The following is a 10,332-nucleotide window of genomic DNA, read 5'->3' on the forward strand; positions in this document are numbered from 1 at the left end:
GGAGTAACTGAATGAGGTCATGTGTTGCATCTTCATCCTGGAACTTGTCCTATTGTCATTGAGTGATCACCTGTGGAGTGACTGCTGGTCCATGCTTTGAGACAGGAGCCCTTAACGTAAAGCTATTTGCATGTATTTTAGAGTTCTGAGATAGATTAAGAAAAACTGGAATAGAACTGCATTTCAAGTATGACTCCTAATCATATGAACAAAATATATTAACTAGAATTTCAGATTGGAGGTCCATCATAAGCTAGGATAGAGCACAGAAAAATTACAGTCATCTGTCTTTATTTTCGCTTTTCAGCTCAGGTAAATATATGAATCAAATATTAAGACTTTTGATCAATTTGAGCTCTATATGCAATGGAACCCATTCACTGGAAATATTATAGAATGATGTACACTTCATCAGAATAATAAAGTATTTATGTGGCAGCAAGCCAGAAGCAAGAAATATTAATTTTCAAGTGATCATTTACATATCAAAATATGATGGATGGATGCACACATTTCCTGAACATCAAAAAGCATTTGTTGTAATGAGGATAAATTAAATGTACCTGTCACTAGCTGCCTTTATTAATACTGAAGCCAAGCATATAAATGGTAAATTCAGATACTTACAGATTCCTGACTGAAAAGGTGAAAACAAAATACAAGCATGTCTGATTCCCAAGTATCTTGTTTCAGCTACACTTGACTGCAGGTGTTGAATGTCCTATCAATAACCATTTAAGTTGAAGACATAAAAAATGGCCATAAATGCAAAACAGTTAGTGTTATGTATTATTTCCTGGAAGTTATGTTCAACAGAAACAAATATGCTCCCTAATTGACATGGTTTCATAACCTGAGTTTTAACAGGAATTGTGTTTTCCCATAAAGTGCAAAATTAGGCATTTACCCTGTCAGGAATCAGTCATCTGTTAAACTTCTGTGACAGTCACACAGGGTGAAATAGCATACCCTAGTACAATGAGTAATACAAAAGGTAAAAAGCATTTCCTTGGTAGTGAAGCATGAGCTGATAAAATGTAACTAGGATTTCATAGTGTAAGGTATGTATGCATGCAGAAGGCCAAACAGATCCATAATCAGTGCATCTGTGAAACACAGCAGAGACTGCACCACTTGCTACTCAATCATTAGTGCATCTCATTTGGAAGCATTCTTTGGTAGCATTGTGAGATTGTGGAAATGCAGAAAAAAAGAACAAAGCAATGTTCAATAGCCATAAGTAAAAAAAAAAAAAAACAAAAAAACAAAACAAAACAAAACAAAAAAAAAAAAAAAAAACAAAGAGAATATTTCTTTATTTCATTGGTGAGGATTTCTGTAACAGAACAGATTTCTATTTTCCACAAGTACTTACTGTGCAAATGAAATAGCTGTGACAAAAGCCTTTCTTGTCACTGGAAGGACTGCTGTCAGCAGATGCTAAAAGGGAATTACTACCTAAAAGATAACATTGGCAGAAATTTCACCATCTGTAAAATGCATTCTCCTAAGCCAATTTCAAAGATTTTATATTGCACAGTAATGACCTGAATTAAAGGGACAAAGTTTACCTTACCCTGGAAAAAACCTGAAGTCTCAAACTAAATACATTACAGGATAGTCACTAACGTTCATCTTCTAAGTAAATGTCTATGTGGCAGAGTGAGGTGCCTGAAAAGACCCCTTAATTAACTAACCTGGTCTGCCAGTTTTTTAACTGGAGTAGTCACCCAGTTTTCCTCAGGGTATTTGAGTTTGACAGGCCCTTTTTCTTGGAAGGACAAAATCTAGCAAATCCTTCCTTCCTTCCTACCTTCCTACCTTCCTACCTTCCTACCTTCCTTCCTTCCTTCCTTCCTTCCTTCCTTCCTTCCTTCCTTCCTTCCTTCCTTCCTTCCTTCCTTCCTTCCTTCCTTCCTTCCTTCCTTCCTTCCTTCCTTCCTTCCTTCCTTCCTTCCTTCCTTCCTTCCTTCCTTCCTTCCTTCCTTCCTTCCTTCCTTCCTTCCTTCCTTCCTTCCTTCCTTCCTTCCTTCCTTCCTTCCTTCCTTCCTTCCTTCCTTCCTTCCTTCCTTCCTTCCTTCCTTCCTTCCTTCCTTCCTTCCTTCCTTCCTTCCTTCCTTCCTTCCTTCCTTCCTTCCTTCCTTCCTTCCTTCCTTCCTTCCTTCCTTCCTTCCTTCCTTCCTTCTTCCTTCCTTCCTTCCTTCCTTCCTTTTTTTTTTTTTTTTCATCAAAAAGTGTCCTGTGCAATATCCACACTTGGTGTTGTATTTGCTCTACACCTTTCTTAACCAAAACTTGTCAGATTGCTGCAATATACTAAGTTCTTCTCCAATTGTGCTTGAAAATGCAGTTTAATCTTTTATTTCTTGGCACTTCATGATGCTGATGGCCAAATATTTCTGTTGTAGCCAAGCTGACAAAAGTAGCAGACACATATATACTTCTTGCCTTAAAAATAAAGCAGAAAAGGAAGTTAGTATCTTCCTGTCTAGTCTTCATAAGTCACAGTAGAAACTGAGGAAAATGGCAGTATTTTAGTCTGTGAAAAAAAAAGCATCTGAGATTATTGATGTCTGTCTAATAAAAAGAAAATAATGCATTTTCCTTGTTTCTATAAATAATGACAAACTGCATGTTTCTAGGCCATAACCTACAGAGGAAAAAGAGTATATAGTGAAATATGTAACGGAAAAATTGCTATTTTTCTTTATATTGGAAACTTCTTTCATTTGAGACATGTATCTTCTATATTCTGCTTACCAGAAAGACACTATATTAGAATTATATTCTGTTTACTTCCTTGGGCTCGTAATTTGAACATATTTTTAATAAGTAGTGATTAAGGAAGTTTCTTCCCCTTCTTATTCCCTGTATTATATTCTTGGTATACAGAGCTTTGATGCATTTACTAGTCCAATGGAAGTCTGCCTATTTTAAGATTTTCTTGGAAGGCTTAATAAATATTAGATGGGTTTCAATATTAGCTTGATTTGTGTTTACAAAACAGTTTGAACATAATTAATAGGTTATTCCTGTTGATATGAGATTGGGGATGAAACAGTTTGAGAGCAGCCCTGCCGGGAAGGACTTGGGGGTGCTGGTGGATGAGAGGCTGAACATGACCCAGCCATGGACACTCACAGCCCAGAGAGCCAAATGTGTCCTGGGCTGCATCCAGAGCCCCGTGGGCAGCAGGGGAGGGAGGGGATTCTGCCCCTCTGCTCTGCTGAGAGCCCACCTGCAGTGCCACAGCCAGCTCTGGGCTCCCAGCACAAGAAGGACATGGACCTGTTGGAGAGAGGTCCAGAGAAAGGCCATGAAGATGATCAGAGGGCTGGAGCATCTGTCCTGTGAGGAAAGGCTGAGTGAGCTGGAGGTATTCAGCCTGGAGAAAAGAAGGCTCCAGGGAGACCTCAGTGTAGCCTTTCAGTACTTGAACGGTCTCTTGTTAGGATCCAATTTAAGCTAAATCTCTGTGTATAAACCAGAAGGAACTTAGAAGGTTCAAAATATATCCGAAAATGAGATTAAAACCAAATGAGGTTAGATGTTGGTACCAAAAAAATTATGCATTTTATTTAATAGTAAAAGAGGCAAAGAGAAAGAAAACGGAAAAAAAAAAAGAAATAGAAAAAGAGATGTACGTGGGGGATGGGGGGAACGAGGGGAGAGTAACAGGGATTAGGTGGAAGCGTATCACCTATCTGGGGGTCCCAATGACGTCTCATTGCTCCTCTCCATCTGGTCTTCTTGGTGGTGAAGGTCCCGCGCCGTGGCCGCACCGCACCACGCCATGCTGCCACACGTCGAAGATTACCATGGATCAATACACACTTTGGGCCAGGTGGGAACACCCTTGCAACACACAGGGTCTGTTGCATCATCTTTGGTGCTCTGGTGCGGGGTCTGGGGACCCCTTTGGGGACCCTTTGGTGGGCCATGTCACCCCCTTCTGCTGCAGATAAGCTTTCCCTCAGGAGAAGAGCCCCATAGCTGGGCTGGTCTGCACGTCGGAGGATGGGCAGTCACTGCCCATCATTCTTAACATAAAGAGCATAAAGTTAATGAAGTAAATTGAACTTATCCAAAGTTCATTCTAAGCATTTCAAAACATTCAAAAAAGCATCTGTATCTAGATAGAAGGGGGAAAAAAGTCTTTCATGCTTCACCTGCACTTAAGAGTTTCTATTACTTTCTGGATTTAATTCTTCTTTGCACTATAATACAATTACTAAGAAAAATTAAAGAGTCTTGATTTAGAAGGCTGTTACTATGCAGAATACTTTACATTGGATGGTTACTCTAACAGCTGCCTAGTTTTAGATCTTTAAAAAGGTGGAATTATATCTATTCTGAATTACTCAGCATCCTGTTGCCAGGACTGAAAAGACCATCTGGAAAGATTCTCTTTTCTGTAAGTTCTTACCTGATTAGTAGACCCCCCCTTAAGGTCTTTGTAAGCCAGACTAAAGTCCCTAAGGTTTTGATTGAAGGAATTACATTTCTTTTATTGTTTTCCTTTATATCCCGGTTAATCGATTTTCCTATCACATTTGCATTGTTCTCTATTAACGATTTTTTAATGAGAAAAGGCTAGTAGCATAGCTTTCCCTTCCTCATTATTGAACTATTTATGTGTTAAAGGGTAATTTTGTTGCCACAAAATTTCTGAAGCTGATGCTGCTGCCATAGGAGCAGAAACCTCTTTCTGTATACCTAGATGAGTAACTACATTTGGTCCCATCACAAATAGCAGGTCTGATAATGCCGACCCTACAGTACAATTCAGATTGCTTTGTATCAGTGATTTATGCTTCTCGTTATCTAAATAATCCTCAATCTTTGTGTTATTTTAAATTGTATTAGAAATTACTTACCTAGAAATAATAAAGAGAATTGTTAAAATGTTTATAAGCAAGGAAAAGCTCTCCTAGACTTCTGCCAGACACACAAGTACGTGATGATCATTTCCTCAAACCAAACCTTTGAGACCTAGCAAGTACACCAATCCATCTGATGTTCAGTTAAAAAGTTTTGTTGCAATTTTATAATAAAAATTAGCATGTTATTAAAGTTACATACCAAATAGAAATCTATATATTTTGTATTGAGAGTGTTATTTACCACCACTGTCAACTTAACTTGTAACCTTATTTAAAAAAAAAAAAAAATTATTTTGATGAAGTATATTTTTCACAAATCCAAGTTGACTGGCATGAATTATGTTATCCTTCTTTAATTCTTGATTATAGTCCTGTAGCATCCGTTCCATTATTTTGCATATTATTGGCATCTAGCTGACAGGTCTATAATTGCTCTCTTTAAAACCTTAAACACATTTCCTCTCTGTCACTGTTCTTGAGCTGACAGCATTTCAAGAGTTGCTGGGAAGCCATGTTAATGGTTCACAGAGCTTGTCAGGCAGTATTAAAAGTTTGTATGCAAATTACCTGGATACAGCTATTTTAAAATTGAACCACACAATGTTTTCTAGTATTGCTATTAGAATAACAAATTTAACCCTCCTTATTGTGTGACATACATATATAGAGGTTGATGGATAGGATTTTGACAAAAAATAAGTGTTCTCTGTTAATAATAAAAATATTATTTTTTCTTCTGAAAGGTGAATCATCTAATGCATAAATATGATTGGAGGTTTTTTCTCCCGAGGAATGGATTTTGTTCCCTGAAAATATTACAGTCTGCAATGAATTATCTGTAAATTTCCTAAAGTATTCTCTTACCAAGGATATGTAGTTCTCCTTATTTACAGTAATTATTGCCACCTTACACCTTCCTTCATTTCTTATTTATTTTTTTCCTTATACTTCTTCTTCCCTTCTAAGATTAATGGTTTGTTGAACCAGTGTGGCTTTCTGTCTTTGCTGAGTGCCCTGTGGCTCTTTGGGCACTGCTATTGCCAGTGTTCTGGACTGCATCTGGAGCTCTGTCACCTAGGCCCATACTTTTGTCCTTTTGGTTTTTAAGAGGTGTTAAAGGCATAGCACCCTAAAAGTTGCTTTGTTTTAAAATGTTAACAGTTGTCATATTCTCTCAAAAACAAATCAAATTTTTGGAGTTGCCATGTCAAGGCAGCCAAGCCTTAGCCATTCTCCAAGGAATCCCAGTTGTAGAATGCTACTCTGCATTTGTTCATTTCCCCATCCATTCCAAAAAGGTATGCAAATACTTTTTGTTTCCCCAAAAGCCATTTCCTTTTTCCTCCTGCAAAGCATAAGCAGTATGGACAGAATTGATGAACCCAGATTTGCCATGTGGGCCACTAATAATTGATTTGTGGTGAAGAAGATACAGTTTGATTAACTTTGTAGTTCTGTCTTCTGTTAGTGTAAGTAGGTGAAGGTCAGCAAAGTACTTTTCAAGAACATCTTAAAATGCCTCATGAAAACATTGTCTTTACAACTTGTTTTGTTTTTAAAAAGCCATTAATCGTTGTAAGGCCATGAGTTACATAACCTGCAGGTAAGTGAAAGAAAACTAGTTAAAAAACCTAGCAGGCACATCAGTGATTGTGAGATTTTTATGGTTTAGGAGGTCTTGACTAGGTAAATGACAAAAGAATTAATTGAATATTGTATTTACCTTGTATTTCCTTCCTTCTATATGATACTGACCAAAGTTTTGTAGCTTATTTAGTATTGAATCATTTCTGCTTTTTCGCTTTGTTTAATAAGTTCTGTTTCAGTTAATGTTGTCCTTTTTCTATAGTATGGCCATTATTTATGAGTTAATTTTTAATAGGAATACTGCAAGAGACATTCTGTGATTAGGCATGAGTAAACAGAGCTAGGAAAGGCAAAAGATTGGCTTGTAACTATAAAAGATTGATTTTCTGTGCATGGATACCTGGTTTGTAGAACATAAGAATGTGCCTTGGTCTATCACAAGTGTTTTTTAACAATTTAATAAATATGCTGCTTAAACTTCTAAAAAATAACAACAACATTTTTAAGAATGGGGCTCATAAACATTAAAAAATGCTCTTTATCTTTTTCGTAGTTCACATACTTTACTTATCATCTACCAAGGTGGAGGAAATGTATTACTTTTTTAGACTACTTACAATGGACCAGAATTTTCCCAGATTAGTGGCTCTGATTCTGCTTTTTCATGGGGACTTTCAACAAACTTAAGTCAGTGTGTGCTAACCTGTACAAAATTCAGTTCTTTATATGAAACCTATTTTACATCTGTATCATCACAATAGATGCCCGGAAATCAAGTGATTCAATGATAATTAGAAAGCAGCAAAAAAAAAAAAAATTAACCAAACAATCAAAACAATGTTATATGTATGCAAAGACAAATAAAAGACTTTTGTTAAAAAATACAGCTTCAATCAGACAGAGAGGATAAGTCAGTGAAGCAGCAATATCTTTCACCTACCAGCAGTACATGAGAATGAGTACCTACTAGTTATAGATGTTTTGAGCAGTACAGCACCTGCAGCATCAAAGCGATAATTATTTCCACATTTTTATCTAATTTCATATTAAATCTGGTGCTGGGAGGGGTGTGGGGTATGTGTGTCCCAAGTTTGCCTTTGATATAAGATTGCAATGCCTCTGTGCATGTGGTGATTTTAATTACCTCTGCTTCAGTGAGAATAAAGATTGCTGCTAAACTGCAATATGCTGTATGCCTCGTCTATTATATACAAGGCCTGGAGACACATTTTCAGGATGCCAGAGGTCTGCTCAGTGATGTGTTGATCAATCCATTTTACCTATTCCTAAAGCTCCTTTCCCATGGCACTAAAAGAATAAGGTTATGAAGGGTGAGAGTCTATGGAGAAAATAGCTCATTTGCACTATTACTTGTCCTTGAGATGTCATGGAAGACAGGCAGTTCTCCTTAGAAAAGTACAGACCTAACAGCAAGAAGAGGAAAAACTAGTCATCACTCACTTTTATATCCAGAAAAACATTAGTACTAACTATTTAATTTGGAATGTCCATTAAAAAAAAAAAAAAAAATTAAAAAAAAAGGTGGGGGGAACTTACTCCCCCTGTTTCCATGAGCTTGTGTATTTGGAGTTTATATTGACAGCAATCCTGTGAAGTGGCCCTGGTCCAGCTCTACCTTCAAAAGACAGTTTCTGAACTACTCCAGCCTGTTGAGCATTTGGCATCTTTTCGTTTTCTTTGAGACCTTTTGGCCGGATTTGCTTGAAGTCTGAGCAAATCCTGCTTCTAAGCTCTTCAAGGAAATAGGTATTTCCTTTGTTGTTGCTGTAAATAAGTCAGTCGCTGTCTGCTGCAGTATCTTGTCCATTTGGCTTCCTTCCAAGGCAGATGTGTGATATCTGTCCTCATTTTATGAGTTCCCTGACTTTGTGCTGTAACAAAATGTCTTGTGTGCCACATGAAGTGTGGCATGCTATGGCATAATGCATGTCCCCCTTTTCTCTACACCCTCAGGTCTTTCCTCTTGTATGGTTGGATCCATTCCATTCTCCTGCCCATCTTCTATCTGAGGTTAACCCTTTCTTTGCATTTAGTAGTTATAAAACGATTGCTTTAACTGGGAATATTTGTGGGAATACAATCCTGCAGTCGTTCTTCCCTCAGTATGGGTGTCTCAGGGACTCAGTACTTCACCATAACAGCCCAGCAAAGAAATAACATTTTCTTAAAACTAGTGTTTGGTTTGGTGCAGCCAGCATCAAGAAGTTTCTGACTAAATGTAGGAACTCCAGAGTATAGGAACAATAAAACTAAGATATTTAGAAAATAATTTTTCCAAAATGATAAAAACATTTACAAAATAGACAAAACACATAGACAAAATGTTAAAATTTTCTAGTTTCCTAGGAAAAGGAAAGCTAGCCAGCCTGTGACTGCATGGCCTGTGTACTTAGCAGTGTAGTTGCCCATGCAGAGCCCATATCTGATAGTCTTGCCTAGGGCAAAAGCCATATTTCCTCATCAACCTCCCACCAGCCCGGCTGCCCTCACAGCCATATCATACTTCTCACCACTTTCATGAACTGGGAGCTGCTAGGTTTTTCTCTGAAGGAAGCATTGGTCACCTCTGGCAGCCCAATGCATACTTTGCAATACATTGTACATTGTACAGAGGTAGCAGGAGGATGGAGATTGATTGGAACACCAGCCTTTCTTAAAGTTGAAAAAAGTCAAAGACAGTATATACAGCTTAATATGGCTAATTTCATTATCCATAAAAAAATGGCCTCACTTTAATTTCTACATATTTATAATAGAAAAAGACCTTACAAAAGTCATCAGACCTGACTCACCTCCATCTTTCCATTGATTAAATGTATACTTTAGGATAACTTAAACCTGTAGCTGAAAACATTAAGAACATAAGAAATGCCTTTCTGGGTGAGATGAATGCTTTGCCCAGAACAGTATTTTTCCTTCAGCAGCTGAAGCAGGAGGTGCTACTTACTGGGAACACACAGCCTTGGCCAAGGCCTCCAGTGCATTCCTCTTGCCCTCAATCATGTCTCTCCTTTCCTTTTTTCCAGTGTGAAGAATTCCGACCTCCATCCTTTTCATCATTTTTCTTGACATTCGTTATATCCTCTTTAATTGCATTGGCTTGCCATCTCTTCTTAAGAGCTTAGTTTTGGAAACAGAAAAGATAATTTAGCACTTTATTGTTTGAAAATGAGGTCCTAATGACCGGGACAGTCCTGAGGATGACAACAGAATTCATTTAGCCATGTGAACCATGTCTGGGGGAACACTATCCACGTACCTTGCTGTGATTCAGTTCCCTCCAGACATAGATCAGGCCAAGGTCATTAATCCCAATTTTAATTGCTTTTCTCTCTCATTAAGTTGTCTGTGTTAGAAAGCTAGATCCATCCAGCTGTAGAGAAGAGACAATTAAAATATTTTTGATGATTATTGCCTGAAAAGGGTTGCAAGTGAAGAAAATATTTTTGAGCAGAAGAGGAAGGATTGTTCATACTGGACATATGTATTAAAGGTATTCCAAAAGGACAGCTTTGAGGATTTGATTTTCAAAATGCAGTATCTTGTGAATGATAATTGTGTTCCTGTTTTTTATTTTCAATAACAATAGAAGGATACACACCTTCTGAACCATGTACTTAACTTTTTGGTCTATATAAGTTTCCTGTGAGCTAGCAGCATCTATAATCTATGACTTGTCCAGCCCAATAAATTAATGTCTCTGTTTGAAAATTACATTATATATTTCTGGGTATTTCTTCATTCTGTATCAATAAATAAGAATTGCTTAATAGTACAATATATGAGAGTCTTTTTATCTTTCAGGAAGGAGTTTTAAAATGAGTAAATTGGAATACAGCAA

Source organism: Vidua chalybeata, chromosome 4, assembly GCF_026979565.1.
Source record: "Vidua chalybeata isolate OUT-0048 chromosome 4, bVidCha1 merged haplotype, whole genome shotgun sequence".
Taxonomy (NCBI): Eukaryota; Metazoa; Chordata; class Aves; order Passeriformes; family Viduidae; genus Vidua; species Vidua chalybeata.